Source organism: Monodelphis domestica, chromosome 6 (genome assembly GCF_027887165.1).
Source record: "Monodelphis domestica isolate mMonDom1 chromosome 6, mMonDom1.pri, whole genome shotgun sequence".
NCBI classification, from domain to species: domain Eukaryota; kingdom Metazoa; phylum Chordata; class Mammalia; order Didelphimorphia; family Didelphidae; genus Monodelphis; species Monodelphis domestica.
Window position 1 is genome coordinate 203,923,868 of NC_077232.1, and position 5,856 is coordinate 203,929,723.

Here is a 5,856-nt window from a genome sequence, read left to right on the forward strand (position 1 = left end):
CCCCCTCCACGTTTTGTCATTTTCCCTTTCTGCCATATTAGGCAATCTGATAGAGGTAAGGGTAGTACCTCAGTGATCCTTTAATACAGAAACTGCTAAATCTTGAGTTATACTGATTGGACTCCATGATATCTGTACTGTTTGGATTATTTTTTTTTGGCTGCTTGCAATATTGTCTTCTTGATCTGCGAGTTCTGGACTTTGGTCATGATATTCCTGGGAATTATTATTTGAGATCTCTTTCAGGAAGTATTTGGTAGATTCCTTCAATTTTTTTTAATCCATTGGTTCTAGATATAGTGAGAGTTTTCCTTGATAATTTTTTGAAAGATGATATCTAGTGCTTGCTTTGACAGCACATATACTAAAATTGGAATGATACAGAGAAGATTAGCATGGCCCCTGATCAAGAATGTCACACAAATTCATGAAGTATTCAATATTTTTCTTAAATAGTATACTAGCAAAAAGACACCAGCAAGTGACCACGAAGATTATTCATTATGACCTCATAGGAATGCAAGGGTGGTTCAACATTAGGAAAACCATCCTAATAATTGACCATATAAACAAACAAAAATCACATGATTATAGATGCAGAAAAAGCCTTTCACAAAATACAACATTCATTCCTATTGAAAACACTAGAAGGCATAGGAATAGAAGAGCCTTTTCTAAAAATAATAAACAGCAAATATCGAAAATCATCAGCAAACATCATCTGCAATAGGGATAAACTAGATGCATTCCCAATAAGATCAGGAGTAAAACAAGGATGCCCATCATCACCTCTATTATTTAACATTGTACTAGAAACAGTAGCAGTAACAATTAGAGAAGAAAAAGATATTGAAGTTATTAAAATAGGCAATGAGGAGACCAAGCTATCACTCTTTACAGATGACATGATGGTCTACTTAAAGAATCCTAGTGAATCAACTAAAAAGCTAGTGGAAATAATCAACAACTTTAGAAAAGTTGCAGGATACAAAATAAACCCACATAAGTCATCAGCATTTCTATATATTTCCAACACATCTCAGCAGCAGGAATTAGAAAGAGAAATTCCATTTAAAATCAACCTAGACAATATAAAATACTTAGGAATCTCTCTGCTGAGACAAACACAGGAACACAACTACAAAACATTATCCACACAATTAAAACTAAATCTAAACAATAGAAAAAACATCGATTGCTCATGGGTAGGACAAGCTAACATAATAAAAATGACAACCCTACCCAAATTACTTTACTTATTTAGTGCCATACCCATTGAATTAACAAAAAACTTTTTTTGCTGAATTAGAAAAAAAAACATAACAAAGTTCATTTGGAAGAACAAAAGATCAAGAATATCTAAGGGAATAATGGAAAAAAATGTTAAAGAAGGTGGCCTTGCAATCACAGATTTCAAACTATGCTATAAAGCAGTGGTCATCAAAACAAGATGGTACTGGCTAAGAGACAAAAAGGAGGATCAGTGGAATAGACTTGGGGTAAGTGATCTCAGCAAGAGAATCTATGATAAGCCCAAAGATCCCAGCCTTGGGGACCAAAATCCACTATTTGATAAAAACTGATGGGAAAACTGGAAGACAGTATGGAAGAGATTAGGTTTGGATCAACATCTCACACCCTACACCAAGATAAACTCAGAATAGGTGAGTGACTTGAATATAAAGGAGGAAACTATAAGTAAATTAGGTGAACACAGAAAAGGATACATGTCAGATCTTTGAGAAAGGAAAGAATTTTAAAAAGCAAGAGTTAGAAAAAAATCATAAAATGTAAAATCAATAATTTTGATTACATCAAATTAAAAAGGTTTTGTACAAACAAAACCAATGCAACCAAAATTAGAAGGGAAGCCGCAAATTGGGAAACAATCTTCATAACAAAAACCTCTGACAAAGATCTAATTACTTGAATTTATAAAGAGCTAAATCAATTGTACAAAAAACCCCAAGCCATTCTCCAATTGAAAAATGGGCAAGGGACATGAATAGGCAATTTTCAGTTAAAGAAATCAGAACTATTAATAAACACATGAAAAAGTATTCTAAATCTCTTATAATCAGAGAAATGCAAATCAAAACAACTCTGAGGCATCACCTCACACCTAGCAGATCGGCTAACATAACAGCAAAGGAAAGTAATGAATGGTGGAGGGGATGTGACAAAGTCAAGATAGTAGTGCTTTGCTGGTGGAGTTGTGAATTGATCCAATTATTTTGAAGGACAATTTGGAACTATGCCCAAAAGGTGCTAAAATACTGTCTGCTCTTTGATCCAGCCATAGCACTGCTGGGTTTATACCCCAAAGAAATAATAAGGAAAAGGCCCTGTAAAAGAATATTCATAGCTGTGCTTTTTGTGTTGGCAAAAAATTGGAAAATGAGGGGATGCTCTTCAACTGGGGAATGGCTGGACAAATTGTGGTATATGTTGGTGATGGAATACTATAGCACTCAAAGGAATAATAAACTGGATGAATTCCATGTGATCTGAAATGACCTCCAGGAATTGATGCAGAGTGAAAGGAGCAATACCAGGAGAACATTGTACACAGAGATTGATACACTGTGGTATAATCAAATGTAATAGACTTCTCCATTAATCGCAATGCAGTGATCCTGAACAACCTAGAGGGATCTACAAGAAAGAACACTCTCCACATTCAGAGGAAAAACTGTGGGAGTAAAAATACTGAAGAAAAACAACTGCTCAATTATATGGGTCAAGGTGGATATGATTGGGGATATAGACTTTAAATGATCATCCTAGTGCAAACATCAACAACTTGGAAATAGGTTCTTATCAAGGACACATGAAATATCTAGTGGAATTGCATTTTGGGTATGAGAAGGGTGGGGGGGAAAGGGAGGGAGGGAAAGAATATGATTCTTGTAGCCAAGGAATAATGTTCTAAATTGACTAAATAAAATTAAAAAAAAAGAATGATAATAAGCTCCTTTTTTGAACATTTTGATCAAATGATTCTTTGACTATCTCTCCTGGAATAATTTTCCAAGTCAGTTGTTTTTACTGTGAGATTGATATTTCACATATTCTTAGATTCTTTTTACTTTTTTTCTTGAAGTATTATAAAGTCATTAGCTTCCATTTGCCCAATTCTAATTTTTAAGACATGATTTTCCTAGGTGAGCTTTTGTACCTCCTTTTTCCATTTGTCCATTTCTACTTTTTAAGATTTCTTCTCCTCATTGAATTTTGGTACATCTTTTTTTTTTTCTCTATATGACTAAATCTGCCTTTTTAAGAAGTTCTACACTTCAGTGCATTGTGTATACCTTTCTCCATTCAGCCAATTCTGCTTTTTTTTTAAAGGAATTCCCTTCCTCTGTGTATTTTTCTACATTTTTTACCAATTAGCCTATTTTTCTTTTTTAATGTTTTATCTTTATTTTATTCCAATAACAAATTTCTACATAAGTTTTCTGAAGTTTTATAATTCATGTTGTCTCCATTTCTTCTTCCCTCTCCCCTCCCAGAGTTGAGAAGCAATTCAATCAGGGTAATATATGTATTATCATGCAAAATATATTTCCATATAATTCATTTTTGTAATTGAATAATCTTGTAAAAACAAAACCCTAAATCATATCCCCAAATAAACAAGTGATAAATCATATGTTTTCATCTACATTCATGCTCCAACAGTGCCTCCTCTAGAAGTGGATAGCATTCTTTTTCATAAGTCCCTCAGAATTGTCCTGTATCATTGTATTACTGTTAGTAGCAAAGTTCTCCTTGTCCTGCATATTTTGTTCTGCAACAGTTCACATAGGTCTTTCCACTTCTTTCTGAAATCATCCTGTTCATCATTTCTAAAAGCATAATAATATTCCATCATCATCATATACCCTAATTTGTTTATCCATTCCCCAATTAAGGGAAATCTCTTAAGTTACAATTCTTTGGCACCACACACACACACACACACACACACACACACACACACACACACACATAAACAAACAACACAGTATTAATATGGGATATAGATTGAATAGAGTTATGGCTGGGTCAAAGGGCCTTTTGGGCATAATTAAAGCCTTTCGGGCATAATTCCAAATTGCTGTCCAGAATGGTCGAATCATTCACAACTACACCAGCAATGCATTAGTGTCCCAATTTTGTCACATCCTCTTTAATATTTATTATTTTTTTTACTGTCATGTTGCCTAATTTGATAGGTGTGAAGGGGTACCTCAGGATTATTTTAATTTGCATTTCTCTAATCAGGAGGCATTTAGAACTTTTTTTATATATTTATTAATTGCTTTGATTTCTTCATCTGAAAACTGCCTATTCATATCCTTTAACAATTTAACAATTGAGAAATGACTTGGATTCTTAAATATTTAACTTAGTTCCTTATATATTTGAGAAATGAAACATTTACCAGAGAAATTTATTATAAATTTTTTCCCATTCTCTTTCTTCTCTTCTAATCGTGGTTGCATTGATTTTGTTTGTACAAAAATTTTTAATTTAATACATTCAAAATTATTCATTTTACATCTTGCAATGTTCTCTCTCTTGTTTTGTCATAAATTCTTTCCTTCTTAGATCTGTCAGGCAAACTATTATATGTTCCCCTTATTATCTTATACTATCACCCTTTATGTTTAAATAATATATACATTTAGACCTTATCTTGGTATATGGAGTGAGATATTGATCTAAAGCTCATTTTTGCCATATTGTTTTCCAACTTTCCCAGAAGTTTTTGTCAAATAATGAGTTTTTTTCCCAAAAGCTGGAATTTTGGGGTTTATCAAACACTATATTGCAGAGGTCATTTACCCATAGTCTAGTCCACTGATCCAGCCTTTTATGTGTTAGTACTAGATGGTTTTGAAGATTACTGATTTATAGTACAGTTTAAGATCTGATACTGCTAGGCCACCATCCTTCACTTTTTTTTATTAGTTCCCTTGATATTCTTGATGTTTTGTTCATCTAGATGAATTATGTTATGAATTTTTCTACGTCTATAAAACAGTATTTTGGTAATTTGATATTACATTGAATAAGTAAATTAATTTAGGTAGGACTGTCATATATATTATGTTAACTTGTCCTACAATGAGAAATTACTATTTTTCCAATTGTTTAGATCTAATTTTATTTCTGTAAAAAGTGTTTTATAATTGTATTCATATCATTCCTCTGTTTGTCTAGGCAAATAGATTCCCAAATATTTTACTTTCATTAGAGTGATTTTAAATGGAGTTTCTATTTCTAATTCTTGTTGCTGAGTTTTGTCAGAAACATATAGTAGTGCTGATAATAGGTTTATTGTGTATCCTGCAACTTTGCTAAAATTATTTCAACTAGTTTTTAGCTGATTTTCTAATATTCCCTAAGTATACCATCATGTCTGCAAAGTCTGAGAGTTTAGTTTCCTCATTGATTAATTCCTTCAATTTCTTTTTCTTCTCTAATTACTAAAGTTAGCATTTCTGATACAATATTAAATAATAGAGGTGATAATGTGCAACACTGCTTCACTCCTGTTCTTACTGGGAAAACATCTAACTTATTTCCATTGCAGATGATACTTGCCTATAATTTTAAATAAATACTATTTATTATTTTCAGGAAAATACCTTTTATTTTCTAGTGTTTTTAATAGGAAGGAGTATTGTATTTTTCAAACGGTTTTTCAGCATCTATTGAGATAATCATTTGATTTCTGTTAGTTTGATTATTGATATGGTAAATTATGCTGATAGTTTTCCTAACATTTAATTAACCTTATATTTCTGGTATAAATCTCACTTGATCACAGCAAATAATCCTTGTGATACATTACTGTAGTCTCTT

General features: G+C 32.2%; 1 non-coding gene across 1 annotated transcript; it reads left to right on the forward strand.

Moving 5' to 3' along the window:
• Positions 1 to 340: 340 nt before the first annotated feature.
• On the forward strand, positions 341 to 447 carry LOC130455317 (U6 spliceosomal RNA). Its single transcript, XR_008913231.1, has one exon. It is a non-coding gene; the product is annotated as a U6 spliceosomal RNA (small nuclear RNA).
• The last annotated feature ends 5,409 nt before the right edge of the window (positions 448 to 5,856 follow it).